A 26,515-nucleotide genomic window follows, 5' to 3' on the forward strand; every position below is an offset into this window, starting at 1 on the left:
AAGAATCTTTGATTTTTGTTGTTGTTGTTGTTGTTTATTAGCAGACCACACCTCCACAGTAATTGTGAGGTTTGGAGACATACTGCTTTTTTTGTTGCTGTTTTTTAAAATTTAGCCTTAGAGTTGTTTTCCAATAAAATTGTATATTAGAGACGCAGCTACCAAGAACTGTTCAATGACCACCTGGACGAACAAGGTGTATGCCTAAGATATGTTCACTATGCAATGTACTTTATAAACTTGAAAGTGTTTTATAGACATCGGTTAGAGTTATCATAGAGGTTGTCCCCACATGGAATCTAGACAAAAGGAGAATTCCTTACTGTTGTCAATGCCCTACAAATGATCCTACTGAGACATAAAATCCTAGATCATATAAAGCTTCCTCGGTGAAATTCACAATATTACTTGAAAGCTTTTAGTTTAATCATCTATACTCAATATAAGAGGATGAAAAAGGGCTGTTCTTCAGATTGTGATGTTGCGGCTGAACAGAAAGCCCACTGGTACAATGTGTTTTTATCCAAAGTGCCTATCATAAGAGAAACTTAATTAATATTTGCTAATTGATTGAATGATTAATGAATGAATGTATATCTTGAACTGGAATTACAGTTTTAAGTAGGGGGAGACCAGGCTAGACTGCATTTTTTTTTAACTCAACATTTTTTCATGACCCTGAGTTTATTCACCACTGGAAATCATGGATGCTTTGTGACTGTCTCATTAAGACAGTGATAACTCAGAAGAGTAAAAGTTATTGGTGACCCTCAGGGTAGTAGAAAGACATACAAAAGATGAAAGCAAATCACCAGTGTGTCACCAATGGCAATTCGGGAGAATAAAAGACATTATCAGGGACCCAGATAACTGAAGAGCGGTTACTCATCAAGCGAGTAAGAGTGGCTAGGTTGATCTGCTTAATATATTCCAATAATCAGAAGAAAGATTTTAGCTCTTTGGGTAGATTTGAAGATTATTATGGGGATCTATATCAGTTCAGGGAGCAGCTGCATTAATTAAATCACAATCCATTTAGGAAGATTGTCTTTGTTATACTGTAAAAATGAAGGAAGCATCAGTATTGCCCCCTATCAAAGGAGATATCCTAGACCATGAATTATAAGGATAATCTTTTTGCAAAATAATGGCAAGTCTTTAGCCTGAGGAGGGAGATAATAATTCAGTATGTTATCTGGAGGGTCTGAAATATTGAAAAACTAGAGGGAGCAGAGAAATTCATGTTTAAAACTAATCAAGGCCAGCAAAGCAGAGAGCAAGTAAAGATTGAACATAGCAAAAGAAAATGATATTATGTTCACTGTAGAAGTGGATTAGGAGACCAAGTGAAAACAAGTTTTATCTAATATAATAGAAACGACTTTCATTTCTATTTTACTTTAAATTTACAAAATGCTTTCCTACAAACAATCCTATTTTACAAATATTGTTTCAATTTTTACAGATAAGAAAGCTGAGGTTGCAAAGGATTAAGCATCTTCCCCACCCAGGGTCACCAAACCCATAAGTATTTGAATTGGGATTCAAGCCCAGTTGCCAGCCATAGTGGTAGCGGCAAGGGGTAGTATGGTGTAAGCTGAAGTAACTAAAATATAATGTGAAAGACGGGGGTAAGGAAATAGGTATACCTCCTAGGTTCTTGGGGTTATGAAAGAATAAAGGGGATTAACAGCCAACATATATTTTGAATTTATTTTCTAGTTTCTTTGAAGAAAAAAAATAAAGCTGCAGCCTGCAAGGCTTCCCAGAACCATCATTTCTTGGGTAATAATAACTTATATATATTAACATTTTAAGATGTATACACATATATATTCATACTTATACAATACACATACACAAAGATATACATATGTAGTGATTTGCATCCACATATCTGAGGAGCTTATTTGAAGCAAGTAGGGAAAGTTCTCCAGATCTGGATTTGAATAAGACAAATAAATAAAGGTCTGAAGCCACTCTGTGTGACCCTGGGCAAATTACTTAACCCCAATTGCCTCAGCAAAAATAAATAAATAAAAATTTAAAGAGGGGAAAAAAGGAAATAAAGGGCAGGAGTAGAATTTATTATGCAAAAAAAAAGTAGGGGTAGTAAACATGACCTCAAAGTTAAAGCTAAAATGATTAAATAAAAGAGAAAAATAGGGAAATATATACTATGTATGGGTCAGCAATATTCAATATTGTTTTGGGTCACTTAAAATAACTAGACAGTATAAAATGCCTGAGAGTACACTTACCAAAACTGACACAGGAATTATGTGAACATAAACATAAAATACTTTATATACAAATAAAGTCAGATATAAATAAGTGAAGTTTTATTTATTGTTCATGGATAGGTAAAGCCAATATAATTTTTTTTTAAATTTAATTTTATTTAATAATAACTTTGTATTGACAGAATCCATGCCAGGATAATTTTTACACATCATTATCCCTTGCAATCACTTATGTTTCGTTTTTTCCCCTCCCTCCCTCCCCCCCCCCAAGATGGCAAGCAGTCCTATATATGTTAAATATGTTGCAGCATATCCTAGATACAATACATATTTGCAGAACCGAACAGTTCTCCCGCTGCACAGGGAGAATTAAGCCAATATAATTTTTAAAATGATAATTTTACCTAACTATCCAATGTCATCCCAATTAAATTATTAAAAAAATTATTGCTGATATAGAAAAAAAAAATAACAAAGTTTATTGAGAAGAACAAAAAGACAAGAATGAAAAAAAAAACAGAAAAAAGATATAAAGGAAGCAGATTCAACAGTATCAGATGGATAATTTTCTAGTATTTTAAATTTAAATTTTCTGGCATAAATAAAACCAATGTAGCCAAGAATAGAAGGAGTGCAGAAAATTGTGAAAAAATTTCATAGATCGTCTTAGTAAACTCAAAAGAATTAAGTTATCATCTTTACACTCATAGTTCATCCATAGCTTGTCCAGCCCAAACTTTTTCTTGACCTCCAGTCTCATATTTCCAACCAACTGCCTTCTTATATATCAAGGATATCCAATAGATATGTTCAGCATGTTCAAAACTAAAATCATGATCTTACCCCTCTAAACCCCCTCTCTTCCTGACTTCCCTATTACTGTCTAAGGTGCCATCATCCTTCTAGTCACCCAGGCTTGCAATCTAGAATCATTTGACCACACTCGTCCTCCATTTCCAGTGGATTGTTCTGTCCCCCATCTCCATGTACACTCCCTCAGCTCTGACATCGCCATCACTTTAGGGCAGTTCCTCATCCCCTTCTGTCTGCACTATTTCCATAGCCCTTGACGTCCCTGACTCGTCTTTCACCAGGTTGATCCAGCCTCTCTTCCGCCATCAAAGTGATCTTCCTAAAAGCACAGTTCTGATCCTGTCCCCTCCCCCACACTCGTGTCAGTAGCCTCCAGTGACTTCCTATTACCTGCAGGATCAAATAAAAAATCCTTGGTTTTAAAGTCCTTCATAATTAGGTCCCTTTTCTGCATGTCCAGTCATATTCTAGTCCCGTTTTTATACTCTGCTAACCAAGGACACTGGCCTCCTTGCTTTTCCTTGCATGAAATCACTTCACCTACAGATGCCATGTATTTTCACTATCTCCGTGCCTGGAATGTTTTCTTTCTTCCTCTCTGCCTCCTGATTTCCCTGATACCTCTGACTAAATCCAACTTTTGGCAAGAAGTCTTTCCTGCTCCCTTAATGCTAGGGCCTTTCTTGCAATTTTCTCTAATTTATAATGTAGATATCCACAAACATAGATCTTTCATATATTTATATGCATAGTTATCTGCATGTTATTTTCCCCATTAGATTGTGAGTGCTTCAAAAGCCTTTGTTTCCCTGGTGCCTGGCCCATAATTGTCACTTAATAATTAATGACATTGGGCAGCTAGGTAGTGTAGTGGATAGAGCACCAGCCCTGAAGTCAGGAGGACCTGAGTTTAAATCTGGCCTCAGACATTTAACACTTCCTAGCTGTGTGATCCTGGGCAAGTCACTTAACCCCACTTGCCTCAACAACAACAACAACAAAATTAATGACATTACTTTTATCTCTTCTCTCAGCTGGGTTAGGAGGAGAGGTTCTACTGTTTCTGTCCAGGTCACTTCTCAGCACCTTATACCCCAGCATTTAGCCCAACTAGTCAACAATTCTGACTGAGCACAGAAGTTCTTCGCTGATGATGGAGCTCTAAAAAGCCACTTGGTTCAAACCCTCCATCCTTCTTGGATCTCACTTGAGAACTTAGGTAAAGTAATACTAAACATTTAAGAGTTTGTAGATTTATTTTGAGGTTGACAGTTTTGAAAATCATCTAAAAGAAAATGATCTATGGCATGGGTTGTACTTATACAAAGTAGTAAATTCTACTGAATTATGTTCACTGATGGTTCTTGAGGTCATTGGAGACTTTTGGGGATGTCATATGGAGATGGAACTCATTGCTTTGTCTTAGCAATATATTACATCTGATGCACCTAATCCCTTACCTGGGAGGGTGCTTCCAAAGATCCAAATGTCTTTCCTTTTAGCTTTTATTATTACCCTTGCAGGAAGTGAGCGGGATGGGATGAATGAAAGAATGGGGGAGTGGGGATGGAAAGAAGAAGAAGGCCCTAGGCTTTAGATCTGGGAGGGACTTCAGAAATTATTCAATCCAACTTTTCATTAATACAGATAAGGAATTTGAAGTTTAACATTAAGAGCTTTGAGTATGGTTGCACAGATAACAAATGGCAGTGCTAAGATTCTAACCTAAGTCTTGACTTCTTATGTTGGATTTTTTTCATCATGTCATAGTATCTGTAAGGAAAGCAATACAACCGTCTTTTCATCACTATGGAACCAGTATCTCTTCCCTGGCAGCTCAAAGAAAATTTGGATCCAGCCATAATAGAAATTAGCTGGAGAAGGAGCTGCTGGGGGTATGAGTGGGAGCTGGTGTGAAGCTATTGCCAGACATTCATCAAGACAAAGAGAGGACATAGTCTCAATTAGCCTTATATTTTGTGTGGCACTTTTTAACTTTTTCCACAGATTTTTCTTATCCATCATCTCGGTTTATCCTTGCAACAACTTTGTGACATATATTGAAAAGATATTTGAGGTTAAGAGGTAAAAGTGATTTAATCTGTCCCCCACATCACAGATCTGAGGTTAGAGTCCAATCTTGACTCTTGGCCTGTCTTTGCATTACAGCATGCTGCCAGTGAGTCTTGAGATCACATAATTAAGGAAAAGATCTAAGGGGTAAGAGGGCAGATTGGAGGATATTGCTCAGACCTAGAATTCATCTCAAAGAGATCTCATTAGTCTAAATCTCTCATTTCACAGATGAGAAAACTGAAGGTCTGGATGATGACCTTAGTCCAAAGTCACAGAGATAGTTAGCAGTGGAGCCCCTCCTGGCACCTCACCTGAGTCTTTTCTGTTGGCCTCTACCACTAGTGAGCCAGAAGTTTACATAGGAAAAGTAAGGTAAGCAAAAGATTTGGGGATGAAAATGATAGTGGGACACTACTCATATCTGAAATATGAAGCAAACCTCCTAAATCTGGGATATTGAAGCCCCAAGAGCTGAAATGACTTGTCCAATACCATATAGTTAATACCAGAGCTGGGATTTGAACTCAGTGACTGAGTTAAGGCTTATTTTTTTTTATCTGTACCTCCTTTATCATATGCAGGCACCACCACATTTTCTGGCTCATTCTCTCTCTAACCCATATGCCATTCCACTTTGGATTCACATGGGTTAAGGATTTTAGATGACACTTATAATTTGTCCTATTGGGCTCATTCTCCCCAATTTCCTGGGAACTTCTTTTTTAAAATTTTATTTATTTTAACACACATTGCTTTATGAATCATATTGTGAGAGAAAAATCAGAACAAAAGGGAAAAACCATGGGAGAGATTAAAAACAACAGAAAAAAGAAGTGAATATAGCATGTGTTGATTTACATTCAGTCTCCTTAGTTCTTTTTCTGAATGCAGATGCATTTTCTGTCCAAAGTTTATTGGGATTGCTTTGGATCCTGGGAACTTCGAAAAGTCAACTCAATTGATTTTGGTTCTTGATAACAGGCCAAAGGATCATAGATTTAAAACTGAAAGAGACCTGTATTCTAGTCTAGCCCTAATTTTCCAGATGAGGAATTGAGGTTCAGAGCAGTAAAGACTTGCCCAAGAGCACAAAGATCATCCTTGGCAGAACCAGAATTGAATCCAAGGCCTCTATCTTCAAATCCAGCCATTTTTTCCCTTTATCATGCTGCCTTCCAATTACATGTTGAAATACTAATATATTTAATACAGATAGAATTGGAAAACCAAGAAACCAAAAATATCTTAATACCTATTCCAAATTGCCTCCCAAATAGCCTAGTTCTAAGACTTGGGCCCCTGGAGCATGACTCAAGCTTCAGTGTGGCCCAGGCTAGTTTTACTCCTACAGGGCTAAAATCTCTCATTAGGAGCATCTCCTAGTCTTGCTACCTTTCCATAGCCTGGGTATCCTCTCCTCAGCAGGATGCCAGAAAAAATGATATGGGACTCTAGAATGTTTGGGCCACCATTGCAGCCTCAGAGACTCCTTGCTCAGATTGCACACACTAGTTTCTACTCTTTTTTTTGAGGCCTTCTCCCCTTTATCTCCCTATAACACAATCAGCATAATAGACATAATTTTATGAGAAACAAGGTCCTGAAAGACTCTTCCCAGTTAATTTTTCATGCAAGACCTTTTGGGAAATGTAGTCCATATGAAGCCATAGATCCATGGGAAATGTCCTTTTTTGATTGGACATGCCTTCCCTAGACGTCATTCAAAAAATAATTTCATAAGGGCCTAATTTGATAAGAAAAAAAATACTCAAGAGAAAATACAAAGGTACATAAGACAATCTCTGCCCCTATAGAACACAGAATATAGTAAGGGGATATATCACATGGCATACATGCAAATATTCAATAAAATGATGAGTTTATTTTTTCTGTGTTTTTTGAAAAACCAGGACATGATTTTTTTTTTCAGTTCAAGTCAACAAACATTTATTAGACACCTACTATGTAATAGGCACTCTGCTAAACATTTATGATACAAATAAGAAAAAGACAGTTCTTTTTGTTCTTTTAGAGGAGATAACACGCAAAAGAAAGCTAAAAAGAGGTGGGGGTGAGAAAGTTGTATTCTAGGTGAGAAATAGACTCTTAGGTTTTGGGAAGGCTTTTTGGCCCCATCTTCCAATCCTTCAGTAAGAAGGACAGAGGCTACTGAAAGTACTGAAGTGATATGAGCAGCAAAGTTGATGATTTTTTTTTTTTTTGATTTGAGTTTTTCTTGGAGATAGCCATGGAGCTTTTATTTATCTTTTGGCCTATCTTGAAAGTCTAAATTTGGATTTGGGAACATTTTAGTCCCTTGGGTCAGATTCAGTGCTCATAACATGATCCACCATCAAATATACTCATTGAGCAACTCCTCTAGTCAGATAATTTTGCAAGGTATTGGGGACCAAATAATTTTTCTCAAGATGATGTCCACATAAATGGGAAAGCAATTATGTGAATAAAAAGAGAACTAATTATAAAGGGAAACTAAATGCCAGGTGAATAGTGTAGGCCATAGGTGCTTGAGGGGTTCATAGAAGGGAGAGATTTGGAATATCTGGAATGCTAATGATAAATGGGATTTGAAGTAAGAGCAGAAATTAGGTGATTGGAGAGAGTAGAAGGTAGAGGTAGTATGAGGGAAGGCAGGCAACAAAGATCTAGGTTCAAGGGACGGTGGCACCAGTTCAACTGAACCAGAAGATTTAACCCCTCCAGGAAACCCTCTGAGACCATGAGTTACAGATCTGAAGTGAAAGACAGAGAGACAGAGTTTATATACTCTGAGTTCCCCATACCTATGGAATCATAAATTTGGACTAATAAAACAAATTTTGTCAGTGAGATTCTTGATCTTATTGATTGATTAAGCCCCCCCATTTTATAATTGAAAAGCTCATTACAGAGGAGACTAAAAAGCATGTGGTCATATAGCAAAATTGAGCTAGCACTCACTTCTGGGCCTTCTAACTAGAGTCCATATTTCTAGGTCAAAGTGTATTCAATTCAACCTAATGAGTATTTTTTAGGTGCCTGTGATATGTAAGCAGTTGTTCTAGATACTAGGGATACAAAGAGAGAGAAAAATCTTCTCTCAAGCAGCTTTTTATCTACTTCTAGGAAAATCAGGCACCACTCTCCTTTGGAAAGTTTCGCTGTTATTATATAATAACTTAGGTGAGAAACACTGATACAGATTTTGGAATGATTAAGAACAAAATGTGGAATAAACATACAATAATACAATACACTACAACCTACGAATTTTGTTGCCACCCAAAGCCTACCTGGACATTTTTATAAAGCATTTGAGACAAAAGGGACATTCAACACTTTGTTGTTTCTGAAGCTTCCTCCTCAGAGCATGTAGCAGCACTACTCTTAACTCTACCCAATCATGCATTTTCAGATCAAAGACTGCAAAGGCCTAAGCAATGAGTCCCTGAAAAGCTGTTATCTTCACTGATAACTATCCAGTAATATGTCAAATATTAGCAGTCCCTTACAAATTCATTCATAAAAGAGGGTCATAAAATAGGAGTTGAAAAGTATCTTAGAGGTTTTGCCATCTAACCTCTTCATCTTCTCCATGTAAAACTGAAGGTTCAATAAGTGGAAGAGTAAAATCTAGAATCATCTTTCCCTTTCCCTTTTAATAACCTGTGGCCAAGGTGATAAATATCCAGAAGACACTTTTCAGATACATCAATCACCATTTCACTGCTTGATACCTGACTTCTTCACTCTTTTACTTCAACTGTACTCTGATCTATATAGGTAGTCCATGGATCCCTTCACAGAATAACATTGATAAAGCCTTAAAATAGAATACATAAGATTATAAAGAAAATCAGTTATGTTGAAATACAGTTATCAAAAAAAATTTTTTTTTAGTTCATGGAATCCAGGTTAAAAACTCCTTCCTTAAATTGAGTCATATTTTTTTTAAATAACAAATCATTTCCCAATTGATAAATGGCCAAAGGATAGGAACAGGCAGTTTTCAGAAGAAGACATCAAAGCTATTTATAGTTACATAAACTACTCTAAATCACTGATAGAGATCACCTCATACTGATCAGATTGGCTAACATAAAGGAAAATGATAAATGTTGGAGAGAATATGGAAAAATTGAATGCACTATATATATACTGATGGAGTTGTAGATTGGTCTCATTCTGGCGATGAATTTGGAACTATCAAGGGCTTATAAAACTAACATAGCTTTTGACCTAATAATATACTACTAGGTCTATATCCCAAGAGATCAAAAAAAAAGAAATAAGACCTATTTGGACAAAAATATAGCATCTTTTTTCTGTAGTGACAAAGAATTGGAAATTGAGGGGATTTCCATCAATTGGAGAATGAATGAGCAAGTTATAGTATGTGATTGTGATGGAATACTACTGTGCTATTAGAAATGATGAACAGGATGGTTCAAACTGTGAAAGAATTATACGAACTGATAAAAAGTGAAGTGAACAGAACCAGGATAACATAATACATAGTAACAGCAGTTTTGTATGATGATCAATTGTGAGTGACTATTTATTCTGATCATTGTAATGATACAACATAAAGTTTTATGATGAAAGATGCTATCCACCTCCAGAAAGAGAACTAATAAGAGTCTGAGTACATATTGAAGCATAATTTTTTCACTTTCTTTAGTTTTCTTGGCTTTTTCTTTTTACAATATGGCTAATGTCAAAATGTTTTGCATGAATTCACATGAATTAGTGATATCACATTTCTTGCCTTCTCAATGGGTGGAGGAGAAACAAGAGGGAATTCAGAACTCAAAATTTTAAAAAGGAAATGTTGTTTTTAAAAAATTAAATTCCTTCTCTAGACTTTAAAAATTCAAACCCCACAAGTCCACATTAAGCTTTCTGGTGAACAAAAGAGGAAAACTAATTATCCTTACTGAATAAACACAACTTGTTCATATATTGAATTTAATTGAGAAACTGAAATGGAGGGGAGAACAGCAAAGAATATGTTCACCTTCATTCATGGAGCCTCTGGAAGGAGTAGAGAAGCAAATTCAAGTGTTTCTCTCTTTCACCAATAACCAAATCCTTCAACTGCACTATGCTATTACTATTCAATTCAACGAGTATTAATTAAGCACCTACTGTATCGAGGCCAACTTATTAGACACTGAGGATGCAAAAATAGAAACAAGTCAGTCCCTGCCCTTAAGGGATCTGGAGTGGGGGGAAGGGAGAAAGGAAGGGAAAGAGAAAAATAGAGCATATAACACATAAAAAGTAAACATAGATAAATGTAAAATAAATACAAAGTCATGTGGTTGGGGCATTGGCAAACAGGCAAATCAGAAAAGGCTTCTTGAAGAATGTGGCACTTAAAGGGGAGCTGGGGGTTCCAAGACACAAAGGTAAGAAGAGAGAAAAACCCTGGCCCAGAGCAGAAAGGAGATGGAATATTATGACTGAAAGACAAACGAGAAGCCAGTTTGTCTGGAATGATGTGTGGGACGTTGAAACAATGGGGTGGAGCCAGATCATGACATCAAAGGCCAAACTGGATTTTGCATTTTACTTTACAGACAACAGGGAGCCCCTAAATCTCTGATCAGGGGAATTATGAGAGCAGAACTATGCTCTAGGCACATGTAGGATGGTTTGGTTTATTCAACTACCTTTTGCTGGTATACATCACTGGACCCTGACCTTAAGGCTTGGGGCTGCGAGAACCATTGCAGATTACTAAAGCAAATAGCACCCTCTAAAGGTCAGACCCTAGAACAAAGTCCTAAACCTGTAGACAAAGCTACAAATTCTCCACAGCGGCTCAGATGTTACCTATCTCCACCCATGATCAGAAATATTATTTTACGTTATTAGGGTATCTGGCTTATAGCTAAAAGTCAAAAAGAGTCAGTTGACTATAGTAGAACACAGATTATGGCTGGGCACACTGGCAGGATGAGCAAAGAGAACAATTTTAGTTTTTCTGGCAAGGTAGTGGATCACTATGACTTTTCATCTATCCTGCCATTGTTTCTTAAGTTCCGCTAGCTTTTTCCATCTGTCCCTTGACTGACAGGAGTTAGAAGCAGAGCCTTTGGAATCTGAGTGCCAATTCAGTTGCTATTACTCATTTAGTATCCATATATACATCCTACTTAGTAATAGGCAGGTACTTAACCACCCAGAGCCTCTGATTTCTCCTCTGTAAGATGAAGTCTAAACCCTCATCATTGTGTGAAAGTAACCTTGGGTTCATTGTCCAGGAGTGCAAACTCAGATAGGTTTCACCCTTCTGAAAAGGCTTCAGGTATAGATGCACCTTCCCCTGCTTTGTTTCAATTAGCAGACACCCACATTCCTAGCTGGACCCTGAATCCTCTTCCTTATCCCTGTTGGAGGTAGCATGAAATCTTGCTCCACTCTGACCCTGCTGTTCACTACCTTCATTACAACAGAGTGCCATGTCAGAGACATGGCCATTCACACTGCTGGAATGAGCAAGGAGAACCAATTTTGGTTCTGGTAAGATGGTGGACCACTGATTTCCTTCCTATCCTACCATTGTTGCTTAAGTTCCACCAGCCTGTTCTGTCTGCCCTATAGCTGAACCTTCTAATATATGTTGTCTTCCCCATTTATTATCTGTATTTAGTGTGCTTGGCCTAGTAGCTTTGTGTAAAAGAAATGTTTTACCATTTCATTCCCTGGTCCAGGCAACAGGTATCAATTCTAGGAGGACCAGTCTAAGGAAAGGCTCAGCCTGGCTACTTGTTAAAATTCATTAGCTATTGCAACTCATGAAATAAAAAAATCCAATGTGGTGAGAGTGGTGGAGTGCTAGAGCAGGAGGCAGAAGGTGAAAAAAATTCATCATTTGGAGACAATCTGTAAACATGATATTCCAAACTTTGTCTAGGGTTCTGTGAATGGGATCAGTGAATGGACAGACTACCAAAGGAACTGAATTCTTTTTTGTTATAAAGGAAACCAGAAGACAAAAGGATATTGTAGCTAAATCAAAAGATTATGCTTATGTTCTCTATGGAAGGGTAAATACACTCATGGAATTGATTTTATGATGGGTCTTAAAACAACAAAAATCATGATTTTATGTGACAGATACTTGGTCATCTTTTATTGCAATGCTCATCATAAACATTTGCACAAAGACCCTCATGAAAATATTTATAATTTTTGTCAAACATGTTTGTACCTGGGTGATAGCACACTGGAACTGGAGTCAAATCCTACTGCAGGCATTTACTAGCTGTGTGACCCTGGGCAGCAAGTTACTTAAACTCACACTCAGTTTGTCTCAGTTTTCTTCATCTATAAAATGAGTATAATAGCACATACCTCCTAGGGTTGTTATGAGGATCAAATGAGATAATATTTGCAAGTCTTTTGCAAAACAAAATGTTATATAAATGCAAGCTATTGCAATTATTTATGAGCCATCATCTTTGGTGAAGGAGGAAAGGAGGAAGTGAGAAATTCTATAAAGAATTTTCCATTGCTTGTGAAAAATAATAGTCATTACCCTCCAGAAAATGAGTGAGAAAATATCAATAACTACCACTCCATATTCCATTCACATCTCCACAATTTTTTGAAGAGAATAATTTATACATGTTAAGTAGTATTAGACAATAGGATGGAAAAAGGAATATACAAGTTTTCACAAATGATATTCTATGGCAATTGGTCAAGCTTTTATTAAGAACCTACTATCTACCAATTAGAGTATAATCATACAACTGATAAAAGATAAAAGAATATGAGAACTCACTTTGTTTATTATTTACTTTTTTAAAAAAAGCATGTGACTATTAAAAAAAATTCTACCTTAAAAGACTTTCGACCAAAAGGTAGGATCCATAGTCACTCAAAAATCTGGCTTAATTATCCAGACAGTAATTAGATAAGGAATACTCATTGGCAAGACCATGATAACCAGTTGGATGGACAAAGCAGAAAGCTGGTCCATCAATACATAGCTAGCTGGTGTAGATATTGCAAATATATAATGAACTAACCCATCATTAAATGGGAAGAGGAAGATGACAAAGAGTTTAACAGGAGAAGGAAAATAAGAGCAAGCCAGTTTGTCTTTGGAAAATTATGTAGTGTTTTTAAAAGCCTAAATTTCTCCTTGAAATAGTTTTTTAAAAAAAATATTATTTTATCAATACTGATTGGCTATGTCACAAGTTCTTAAGAACTGAGCTTGCAAGCCATCCCAAAGGACAATGAAGAAAAGCATGGTAATTTGAGTATGCTACAACATTAAATAAGAATTGTATACCAGAAGTGATGAACATATCACATGGATATTTGAAAAGGAAATGGGAAATGGTTGGTCATGTAGTATTGAGTGAGGATTAACTGAAAACACAGCTCATTGAGATGTACATGTCAAGACAGCCCCAGAACACTGGGTGAACTCCTTAAAGAGAACACAGTTAAAAGCTGCAAAAGATGAGAATGCATGGATGGGTTGTGATATGCACAGAAATCAGATAACAGATAACATTGATAAAGTGATTTAAGATTTGCAAAAAGGACAGGATTAAGATGATTAAAGTAGCAGTGAGTAGTACTAAAAGGTATCTTAAAAAACAAAGCAACAATAAAAACGCCACCAAATCTAGGAAATGTATAAGACTGAATCCTGATGGGGAAATCCTTATAATAGTGAGTCCTTTGTCTAATCTTGGTTGGCATAGGAAGATATGTCTGCAGATATTGGGGGTAGGATTGGGCCAGAGAACACCAGGGAGAGATTCTGCAAGAGAAGGTTCCAGACCCATCCAGGGCACCCCAATGGGGACAGATGCCAATTATAGCTATATTACCTCTCCTACTCAGTTTCTGGTAACAAAGTGAGATGAGGTGACAGAGCAAGAAGCAAACAACAGCAATTTGACTCAGACCTCAGTTCCAATGCCAAGACAGGAATCCCAGACCCAAAGGAAGCCTACAGTCCTGCTGCCATGATCTAGCAGAACAACTTAGCTGGCTTCTATGAGTGGAGTACTGTTCTGATCCAAAGCCAGGTAGAAGCTACAGCCCAGGCAGCCAGCAATTAGACTTTGCTCTGGATCAGATCTCTTCAGGAGCACTGAAATGTGCCCAATCTGTCATAACACAAAACTCAATAGCCCCCAAATCATTAATCCTTCCCTCCAGAAGTGTGACAGTCTGAGCCCTATCATCAAGTCCAAAGAGAAATGTTTTAGAAGAATAAAAAAAAAAGAATCTCACCATAAAGAGCTGTTATGGTAACAGAGAAGCTCAAGACAAAACATACAGAAGAAAATGACTCCATAACATCTACAAGAAAGGTCTCAGAAAAATAACTTGGACACAAAAAAAAATCAATTAGAATTCATAAAAGGAATGAAGAGAGTTTTTTACAATTTTTTTTTTATAAATTAAAATAGTACTTGAGGGAAGAAATGGAAAAGAGTTATGGAATAAAGCTGTTAATTTTACAGCTTGGCATGAGTTACAAAACTTGGCCCAAACCAATTCTCTAAAAAATTGAATGGGCCAATAGAAGTCAATATCAAAGCATAATCAAAAGATTAAAAAAGAAAAATGTAAGGCAAAACCAACTGATTTGGGAAAGAATAAGAGCCTAAGGGAAACACGAGCCTAGATATCCCTATTTTCAGAAAAATTTTCAGAAAAACTACCCAGAATACTAAGAAGCAGAGGACAAAGTAGAAATTGAGTACACTGATTACCTCTTGATCCCAAAATGAAAATTCCCAGGAACATAATCAAAATCAAAAGTTGCCAGATAAAAAACTGTAAGCAACCAGAGTGCTAAGGAGTCACAGCATCACAGTCTATTTTGCTGAGGCAATTGCAGTTGTGACTTGCCCAGGGCCACACAGATAGGAAGTGTTAAGTGCCTGAGGTCATATTTGAACTCAGAGCCTCCTGATTTCAAGGCTGGTGCTCTATCAACTGTGCCACCTAGGTGCCCCAGGATCACATTCAATTTAGCAGCTGCCACAATAGATGAAATATTTTTAGAAAGCAAAGTTTATAGGCTTATAGCCAAGAGTAATTTACCCAGAAATATTGAGTATAAAGTAAAAGGGGGAGGGAAATAGATCTTTAATGAAACAGAGGATTCCCAAGCATTCCTAAAGAAAAGACCAGAGCTCCATAGAAACTTTGAAGTTAAAACTTGAGAGTTAGGGGGAAACGCATGAACAATAAGGGATCAGCCAAGGAATAACTGATAAACATTCAAATATGGGAAATGATGGGTGTCCCTTTTGAACTCTTTTTTTATCAGGGATCAAAGAGGAAGTCTTAATTAAAGAAGATTGTGGGGTAGTTATATTTTGATAAGGATGAAAAGAGAAGGGGAAGATTGTGGGGAGAGGGAGTTGAGAGAAAGGCAGGTTAGAGAACTTTTCACATAATCAGTGTAAAAGTAGACATCTGTATGAATGAGGTTGATAGTTGATGAATAGTTGATAGTTCAACCCAACCTCTTATCTGAAATGGTTAGAGGAAGGATCGACACAAACATACAATCAACAGGGAAATAGGGAAAAAGAAGTAGGATAGATTAAGGAGAAATTAGGAAAAAATAAGGATATATAAAAATATTTTTAAAACTTTGGGGTGACAATGAGAATCTGAGGGTATTCATAGAGGAAACCAGTTATAGTATAGAAATGTGAGGGAATATTGTTATAACAGGAATAATTTTGAAAGAATTAGGAACTCTAATCAGTATAATGAGCAACCATAATTTCAGAGAACAAATGATGAAACCTAACTCACCGAGATAGGTGTAGGATTCAGAATACAGGAGAAGATAGATTTCTGTTTTTGGATATAGTTGATGCAGAAATTTGTTTTACTATACATATAGAATTTTTTTATTCCCAATTGTAGGGAAGAGGATTCAGATAGAAGGAAAAGGTAAATTTGGGGAAATTTTTAAAAAATTAAAATAAAATTTGTACATCTCATATCATCTGATCTTCACAACTCCTTAAAATAGATGCTATTATTTCCATTTTACAGAAAAGGAAACTGAATCTGAGAGAAGTTAAATGACTTGTTTAGGGTATAGAGTATAGTCCTAGTCAACAAACTAGTTTTCCCTTCTCCCAGTCCAATGCTCTATATACCATGGGATCTTAGAGCCTTCAAAAATGGGAACACTAGTGATTATCACTAGGTATTTATACTATAAACGATGTTAAGTTTTATATTTCTTTGGGAAATACATGTAGTGGTTAAATACCACTCTGTATATCAGGCTGCAATTGAAATTGAAACTCCGTTCCAATGAATAGCAGGCAGAAGAAATTGTTAGAATTTAAAGATGGAAACTGAATGTAATGGCCTAAGAGTGAATCACTTGTCAAGTAACCAAAGATGAATAATGTATAAATTTGTATCAGAAAATTCTTTAACATCATTAGCATGAGTAATTATCACAGAGAGAGATTGGATAATTAGTTGGAAGGTTTGTCAGGCTTTGTTATATAGGAGGAACTATATAAATAATGAACTAGCTGCCCAGGAAATGTATCTTTTTGTAATTTAAGACCCAAGACAAAAGGACTTGGAGTTGGGCAAAATTAAGTCATCTGCTAAATCTGCCTTGTGCAGTAGAGATTACAATGGCTAGCTTTGACATGGAGTTATCACCTGCCTTTTTCTGCCCAAGGAAAGGAATGAGCTTTTGTTTTCTCTACCCATTTCAGGTCTGATTGGATTTTTTAAATTTCCCTAATATGGTAGAAGGTCCACTAAACATAGAATCAGAAAACTGTAAACTTTTTGAGGCCAGAGGATTTTTTTTTTGTCTTTGTCTCTGTACCCAGCCAAAACTAGACATACCAAACATTTAATGTTTGGGGGGTTATTAAATTGAATCAGATGACCTGGGTTCCAGTTTTGTCACCTACCTATGTAATCATTTTGATCCACACAGTAGATGTTCCAGGCATTATCCTGTTTCCTCAGGGTTCCAACTATACTGTTGAATCCTCTTTTTCTTATAAGAGAAAACTTCTATGTGACCTTCTATAATGAACTTCATTATCTCTCTTGCTCTTCATTTCACACCCCCACTGCCATGCAAGATCTTCACCCTTCCTATGCTTCAGTTTGTGTGCAAAGTGGTACTTCTCCCTGCCAAATTGAAGACTTGTAAGTAAGTAGGACCTTAATGCTGTTTCCACCCATCTCCTCCAAAAGCTTGTCCTACCTCTCTTGTTCCATTACTTTTTTCATATCAGTCTCTGCCTAGCTACTAATCCTGTGTCTGTAGCTTACAAACATACGCAAGTCTGGGTGTGATGTTGTTTAGTCATGTCCCGCTCTCATGTGACCCAATTTGGGTTTTGTTTTTGTTTTTGGCTAAAATACTAGAGTGGTTGGCCATTGCCTTCCTCACCTCATTTAACAGATGAGGAAACTGTGGCAAAGAAGGTTAAGTGACTGGCCCCAAGACACACAACTAGTAAGTTGAGTCCGATGACTTCCAAACCTGTTACCTATCCTAATCACCTAAATTCTAGTCCCATATTACTAATTCCTGCTGGACATCCCTATTACTTGAATGTTCTGTTGGCATTTCACACTCAGCGAGGCCAAATTGAGATTTATTATGCTCTTCTAAATTTGTTCCTCTTTGAAATGTCCTTGTTTCTGCTGATGGTATCACTATTCTTCTAGGCCCTTGGGCGCATCACCCTGAATAAACTCTTTTAGTATAGAGGAATTTAAGACTCTCCATAGATCTATCACTAATCTATCTCTTAAAGTCATACTCAGCCCAGCCAACTCTGGCAATGCCAGTTACATAGTTAAAAATCACAACCTTCTGGCTGTTCAAATGGGGATAGGCACAGAATACTCTATCCCTCATTTGGCTCCAGCCAATATTAATGATCTGTGTGGACATTGTGTAAAAGGGATTTCTTTCAATTGTGAATAGGGTTTGACTCCCTTGATTTAAAACTGTGTCTTCCCTTAGGAAAGGGAAACTTCTACCATGTGTCTTCAGGGCTGATACAACTTAGAATGTAAATCCAATGTTAGTTTTTCCCCTCAGGGGAGAAATTGAATCCTTAAAAAAAGTGACACGAGTCTGGAATGTGATTTGGCTGGCAGCAGGATGGTTTGGGGGCAGCTCAGTGGCACAGTGATTAGAGTGCTGAGTGTAGAGTCAAGAAGACTTATCTTCCTCAGTTCAGATCTGGCTTCAAACACTTGCTACTTGTGTGATACTGGACAAGTCACTTAACCCTGTTTGCTTCAGTTTCCTCATCTGTAAAATGAGCTGGAGAAGAAATGGCAAATCATTCCAGTATCTTTGCTAAGAAAATCTCAAAGTGGGTCACAAAGAATCAGACACAACTGAATAACCACAAAAAGATTTTAATCTTTTGAAACTTTTCTATTAATCTGATTCTTTGCTTCTCTTTGACTACAAAAGTAGCAGTGTTATGACCATGTTTTCATGTTCTTTGCCTTTATTTTTTTCTAGGGGTTTTGCAGAGAAGCAGAGATTTGGCCTTGTTCTCATGCTTATCCCTTTTCCTCTTTTCTGGAGGATGGAGCAGCAGGGAGAGCAGTGGCTTCTCACATTCTGCATAGGCAAAAGGGCAGAAATTACTCATCTGGGAATCGGAGGAGCAACCATAAACTTTTCCCTCTTCTCTCTCTCTCCCTCTCCCCACCCCCTCTCCCCACCCCCTCTCCCCACCCCCTCTCTCCCGCCTTCTCTCTCCCTCCCCCCGGCCCCTCTCTCTCTCCATTCATCTTTTATTTCTCTTTTAAAAATTGAGAAATAATAGGGACAGCTAGGTAGCGCAGGTGGATTGAGCATCAGCCGTGAAGTCAGGAGGACCTAAGTTCAAATTTGACCTCAGACACTTAACACTTCTGTGTGGGCTGTGTGACCCCTGGGTAAATCACTTAACCCCAATTGCCTCAGCAAAAAAATAAAAAAATAAAAATTGGGGAAATCTACTTTGCTATCCAGGAACATTCTGCTGTCCTAAGGATTGGTTATTAATCCATTGCCATTCTCATTCCAGGAATAATGATATGTTTTTTATTTTTAGGATTGTTAAGTATTTCATTATACTGGAGTTAATTTTTTATATATTTATGTGTCTTATTGAGCTAGGATTTTCTACAAATATTTCTCATACTTTATAAACTTTAACTTATGCTGAGGTTATAAAGACATTATTGAGCTAATCTTTCCCCCTTTGTTGTTTGTTTCATAATCCCTATTAAACCCATGTCTTGAACAAAATCATGTCTTTTTTTTTTTTTTTTTTTTTTTTTTTGTGGGGCTCACAGATGCTATATACTAGATGCTACTATGGCCAGTGAATAAGAAAATGAGGATATCCTTTAATTGATTTGAGTTAGAGGCCTCAATTTGAAGGTTCGATTACAGTGATAGAGTATGCAGACAAAGCAAGAATTTGGAAGTGCAGGCAAAAATGTTGAGGACCTGCAACATTATTATTGAGGTCATTGATAAAGCTGAATCCCACTTGGAACTGTTTTGCTTTGAAATAATGTTGTTAGAAATATGGTTGACACTGAAATTCAGGTGTAAAGAAAAAATTATTACAGAAGAATTTTAAGCAATTGTCCTAGCATTTCTGGCCAGAAGCAGGCTCTACTATTCTGGAAGAGAGAGCCCCCGAGTACAGAAGCAAGAGAAGCTTTATACTTCTTAGCTTGGCATAGTCTTCTCCCTTCAGAGAACGTATTGGTCTGTTCCCTTTTGGGTTACAATCTTCCTGCTATGCCCACTGTGTGGTTTCCCCTAAATATGTAACACCATGTCCTCTCTCCCTTATATGTCCCATGATCAAAAGTGGTAGAAAACTTCTCCTACAGGGTATGTTGTTTAATATTCAATTACCTTGTTAAACAGGTACAGTATTGATTCAGTTAAGTCTGGTCATTAACCCCAACCAAAATGAGCTGGATCTGTTGTTATCTTGAATTTGTATTTTTCTCAAAACCTCTTTCTGATTGACTGAGCCATCTGGGCTTTCTTAATTCCCCAATTCCTTGTTTGCTCAAGGTTTCTGAGAAGTAATTATTCTGTGGAAATTAAACTTTGGTTAGTGCCTGGTAATGTGATTTAGGTACCAAATGATGTATTTTAGAAGAAAACTTTCTAGTTCCAAATGATGTGTTTAAGGTTAGCACCAAATGATGAAATTGATTTGACACTAAATGTTGGGGTTCAGTAATGTGAAGAATTCACAGCGGCCATTTTCTTTGGCAAAAGGTGGGTTTAATTAGGAGAAGAGGTTACAGACAAAATGAAGAGATACAATAGACACCAGAAATGGTAAATATGAAATAAGAGTTGGGAGAGCATGTGACAATTAACAATGAAAAAGACAAGTTCCCTAGTGGAGCTTGCCATTTACCACAAGAAAAATAACATCTCATGAGGTTGGAGTAAGCCCTTAGCTGGCAGGCTAATTCTATAGAGGAGTTTAACAGAGTTAGATATAAGGAGAAAGGTACCATGAGGCATGGTGGGGGAAGGAGAGGAGAGGTAGTATATGGCATTGTGGGGAGGGAGGAGGGAAGCAGAATGCTGTGGCCGACTGATCCAAAGCGGGTTCAGCAAAGATAGTAGGCCTTGGACAGATTTGTAGGAGAAGTTTAACCTCAGGAGTTTGATATAACTCGAATTTCTGCCTGAACATCATAATATGGGGCTACCCAGAACTCCACAGAGGTTAAATTGATCCCAATCAGTGCCCTTCCCTGTTTGTTTCAAGGAGTAATACCATCAACACTTCAGTCTTTCTCTGCTAAACGTACCTAATTATTCAGGACCTCATCAGACAGAAAATTTCAGTAAATCTGAAAGTCAAGGAATCTTTTCTCCAAAATGTTTGTTTTAGTTGATCTGAATGAGATGGGCATTTTCTCAGCTACTTGTCATTTTTTCCCTTATTGCCTGTTTTTATTTTTCAATTTTTTTTTCTTGTCTTATTGATATGACCAGCATTTCATTTTTTTCTCAATAGTATTTTATTTTTCAAATTACATGTAAAAATATTCAATTTTTAAAATTGAATTGAATTGAAAAAAAATTCAATTCAAAAAGTATTCAGTATTCATTTTTGTAATCCTTAATTTTTGAAAAGTAACTATATAGCTCAAAGGAAAGCTACTAAATATTTTATTCTATTATGAAATGATATGTTACTAGAGTTATCTTTTTTCATGAACCCCAGAAATTAAAAGGGAGCATCTACATTATACCATGGGCTGTAAGAAGGCTTAATTAAGCTCAGCAGAATATAAAAGGAACTCCTGATGACAAAAACTATTAGCAGAGAATTTATCTTGCAATTGTAAAACTTGGCAAAAGCTCTGCTTGCTCCCTCCACATTTTTTTTCTTTCTCTTTCTTTTTTCTTCTTTCTCCTTTCCTGTTAAAGATGGCATTTCAGAAAATAGTAAAAGAAGAGGAAGCATTCTTAAGTGATACTTGATACCTTTTTCATGTTGAGAATTTGAATTTGACTTGCCTGATCTGTGCCAGTGTGAAGGAATGATTTGTTTGAATTTAATTATTTATTACTTCAAAGGAAGCAATATGTACACATCTAGCTGAATTACTTCATCAAGGGCAGAGAATGTGCAGGGTGATAAGAAATCTGTTGCTGACAGAAAGAGCTGAGTTTACAATTTAGTAAGACACCAAACTAGTGAAGTAGATGAGAGAAAGATATTGTGCTTGGAAATCTATCAGATTAACATCTGATTATTCAATGGCCAAATTACACAAAGGAAAGGACACATTTTGAAAAAAGCATAACCTTGGTTGAACCAGAAAGGCAGCAAGGGCTTTTGGGTAGTATACCTAGATATGGAAGGGTATTGTTCAATAGAGTAAGGAATATCCTAGTCTGTACAGTGAATAGAGTGCCAGGCCTAGAGTCAGGAAGACTCCTTTTCATGAATTCAAATATGGCCTCATATACTTAACTAGCTATGGGACTATGGGCAAGTCAGTTTACCCTCTGCCTTAGTTTCCTTATCTGTAAAATGAGCTGGAGAAGGAAATAAAGCACTCTAGCACCTTTGCCAAGAAAATCTCAAATGGAGTGACAAAGACTGAAAAACAATAACAGTGATAACTTTTTTCCACCCTACTTTTGTTTCTTTTATAATGAGAGGCAAAACCTAACAACACATTTAGAACTTATTAAAAAATATGTTTTGAAAATAGAAAAAGCAAGAGCTTAAGAAATTATCAAGGGTATATCAAAAAGAAAAAGTTCTTTAATCAATGCAAACAACTGTAATAACTTGCAAGAAAATTCTAAATTTCAGGAAACTTGTAAATAGAAATTCAGAAAACTGAATATAAAGGTTCAAAGGCAAGAACTAAAAATAGAATTAAAAGGGATTAAACGGAAACGGGAATTAGCATAGTCTAAATGTGAAGTTCAGGTTAAAGGCTGTTGTTGGAGAAGAACCACATTAAATTCAACACAGAAATTGAAAAGTTTTAAAGAATTTAAAACAACTTTTAAAATTGTCCAGAGCAACTGATTTTAGACCCTAACCCAGTATTCCCAGTATTCTGATCCTTTAACATCAGGAAAAATCATGGGGATTCTATCTCATGCTAGTTACAGGAGGTAAGAGTCCTTATTCTGAATTGCCATTTCAGGAGCAATGATTTAGGTGTTTGAGAAATGGAGACATGTTTATGGAAGTTTTAATTAAATTGTTTATTTGCTTGTTTGTTTTTAGAGTTTGTGTTTCCTTTGCAGTACAGAAATAAATTGAAGCCATTTTGAGAGAGACAAGAGATTCTTGTGAAATCAACACTTTGAATTCTTTCAAGAAACTATGGGATAACAGAATGTACCTCCACATCTTGCCTGCGCTATAACTAGCCTGTGAGTTTCTTCTTTCCTCAGTTTTTCTACTTTAAAACACAAAAATTAACTGTTAAGCCCAAGCATCCACAGATGTGGAAACTTATTTTAAAACCTGAAGTTTGGAATTCTATGCTAGATCTTTAAATCAACATGTTAGTAGTATTGCTCAGTCATGGCCAGTTCTTCATGACAAAGATCCTGGAGGGGTTTTCCATGTCCTTCTCTCCAGTTCATTTTACAGGATGAGTAAACTGAGGCAAAGAGGAGTAAATGAATTGCACAGGGTCCCACAGTCTGGGATCCCATTTAAAGTCAGGTCCTCCTCCATGAGGACAGGTTCGGTGCCCTATCCATTGTGCTATCTAGAGGCACTAGTGGTTATGTCATAATCCTTGGCAGGGAACAAAACTAAAGGTGACCAGAACGAGGAATACTGACCAAAATTATAAAGTGTTTAATTTGTAGTTTTGCTGTTGTAAAGTGGAAGGTGACTGATCAATTTGCTGATCTAACAGTTGAGCTGCAAAAGCACATGCTTAGAAAGGCCACACAACAGTAAAAGATCCTAATATTATATATCAAGCTCTTTCACTCTGCCCCTGTGAATAATCCTGAAATTAGTTTAACTGCCCCTTTGTTCAGCCGGGATGGTGGAACAGAACATGGGCCAGATGGAATCAAACAATATGATAATAATAATTTGTCAATTCTGAAAGTCACTCACTGAAAATAGGGGGAGTTAACCATAATTTTTGTTTTTCCCAATCTGTGATTTTATTGGCATACAGAATTTTTGGTGAGGAAACTCACTTTCAATATAGAACAGCAACTATAATTTTAATACAGAGTTGCCTAGGGCACTGAAAGGAAAGGAAGAAAAGTGAAAGAGAAAAAAAGTATAGTGTTCTTTAATCTTTCAAAAGCTTCTGTGTGCCATAAGTGGATAGGGTGCAGGGCCTGGAATCAGGAACACCTGAGTTCAAATGTGGCCTCATTCTGGGCAAGTCATATAACTCTTTTTGCTTCAGTTTTCCTATCTATAAAACAGGAAAATATCTACCTCCCAGGATAGTTGTGAAGATAAAATGAAATGTTTGTAAAATGCTTTTTAAACCTTAAAAGTGCTACATATAAATGCTAACCATCATTATTATAAAAAAAGATATCACGCTGAACAACATTGATTACACAGAATATTCATATGGTTTGTTATGAAACTCTATTAGCTGAAATTTGCATTATCCTAATTGGTTATTAACATGTTATTATTAGCTTTCTCCAGAGATGCTATTTTTCTTATGTTTCATTTCTTTACAGTCAAAATTGGACCCCATCATCCTCTCGTAGAAGTCTTTACTGTTACCACAAGTTATTTCAACATGAGTTCCAGCATTGTAAAAGTGGGAGATGAAGGCTGATTCTCTCCTCTGAGATCAGTTGAAACATGGAGATCATGGTGCTAATGACTTTTCTATTCAATTGTTTCCAAGAGTTCGAAAGACAAGTCTTTTAGGGATTTTCTGGTTTCCAAAGTCATATTAACAATGGCAATATATTTTCCTTGTGCTGCCATGTTGTGTGTGGAAAAAATTACACAAACAAAGATACCTGATTTCCATTTGGCATAGCTGTATGGAATAGTGAACTGTGATAAATTGTCATCATTGATGGTCTGGATTGAATGACTTGGGATTAGGTAATTCTAATAACAATAATAACAATAACAATAAGAATGATAATGGACATTATATAAAGCTTTAAAGTTTGCAAAGCATTTTACTTAGATTGTCATTTGAACCTCACAACAACTTTTGAGGTTGGTACTACTAGGTGGTCCCTGTATTGTCAGGACTAGCTCTCTGAAGGACCTCAGGATTAGCCTGAGTCCTTGGTCTTAGTGGAGGAATGAAGGAGGCAGGAGACTCCCGAGGATGGATGGTCAAAGATGAAGTCCAGAGTCTTCTTTGTGTCTATGTCTGTGGCTGAGAAGCTCGTTCCCATTCCTCCCAGCCCTTAAATACTTCAGTATGATTACCTCACTACAGCAACTAAGCATGTGCAACCATTACATCACCATATCACAATAAGTAGAGAACCATTATCTCACACTGAATAGGTGCTTAACTATAAGCACTCTGCTGTCCTTGATTCAAGTATACCTTTCCAGAGTTCTGGCCTGCTACAGGTACCTACAATCCTTATTTTACAGATAAGGAAACTGAGGCTGAAATGTTATAATAACTTGCCCATGGTCACACAGCTAGTAAAAAGTTGGTGGTCAAATTTGAACCCAGGTTTTCTAAGACTTCTAAATGTATTCTTTCTATCAAATATGCCATAATGCCCAACATTTGGTGTAACAAAAGATCATAAATGAGTGGTTTGTAAAGAATAATATGTCATTTAAGTTTTATAACAGCCACTTGTCTAGATTTTACAATACTTTTTTTTTTCAATTGACTTTGTTCAGCATTTAGGTATGTACATAAATGACACTGCATTACTGATCCTTGGGAAAGTCTTTCAAGGTAATAGAGAGCAGATAAAGATATAGTCATTTGTTATATCTTTATCAAAGACTCATTATGGAACTTAACCCTGTTGATGGTTTCATGACATGGTTATTTAAATAGTTATTTGTTCTGGAAAAGGTAAAGGCATAACCTGCAAAGGTTATGAATTAGACATTTAGGGGGGTTTCTTTTAAGTTTTATTGATGCTTTTTGTTTTTTATACCACAATTCTCAACAAATTCCCCATCCCCAAATACACACAGAACTGTTCTTTATTTTGATGGATCTGTGATATAGTTAATGGAGGTACTTCCTCCAACTTTGCAGATTGCAACCCATCCGTCCACACCCTTCCTTTTGGATTTTCTTCTTGTGCTTCCATAATTCCATTATAGGGTTTTTTTCAACATTCTGGGAATTCTTTTGCTATTGGATAGGCAAGAATTGGGCAAACAGGATGTTCATTGGTTGTACCTCACTCTTGTTATGTGACTGGTCCATCTTTTCTCCAGTCATACAGTCCTTTGATAAGACATTTTTCTTGTTCACTTCTTTGTTTGCTTACTCACAGCTGCTATGCATTTCTCCACTGGCAGTTTTAACTCTTCAGAGACTGGGGTGTAGTGTCCATATATTTTCCCTGGAAGAATAATAATACTAAAACAATGGGCTTTTATGCCAGAGAAAAATGTGGGATCATTAAAAAAAAAAAAAAAGTCTGTGCAGTTTCCTATAGATAAGCTTTTTCACTTTCTTCTTCTCATTTAACTTTGGGTCGATACTTAAATTGTCTATTTGTAGCACTTGTCCAAGCTGCTCTTCTGTTGCTATGCAGATTGTCTATACAACTTCCTATTACAGTCTGGAGAACAGGCGATTCTTCATCCACTTGATTTTTTCTGTGTGGATAATTAGGCCATACTTTC

The 26,515-nt window shown here is 36.6% G+C and overlaps 1 long non-coding RNA gene across 1 annotated transcript; it reads left to right on the forward strand.

The window, feature by feature from the left end:
- Positions 1-1,722: 1,722 nt before the first annotated feature.
- Positions 1,723-24,744, forward strand: LOC127563231 (uncharacterized). The gene is made up of 5 exons (XR_007953932.1): positions 1,723-1,785; positions 4,091-4,275; positions 5,361-5,504; positions 22,946-23,094; positions 24,394-24,744. It is a non-coding gene; the product is annotated as an uncharacterized LOC127563231 (long non-coding RNA).
- Positions 24,745-26,515: the final 1,771 nt, after the last annotated feature.

The sequence above is a fragment of the Antechinus flavipes genome, chromosome 4 (genome assembly GCF_016432865.1).
Source record: "Antechinus flavipes isolate AdamAnt ecotype Samford, QLD, Australia chromosome 4, AdamAnt_v2, whole genome shotgun sequence".
Taxonomy (NCBI): Eukaryota; Metazoa; Chordata; class Mammalia; order Dasyuromorphia; family Dasyuridae; genus Antechinus; species Antechinus flavipes.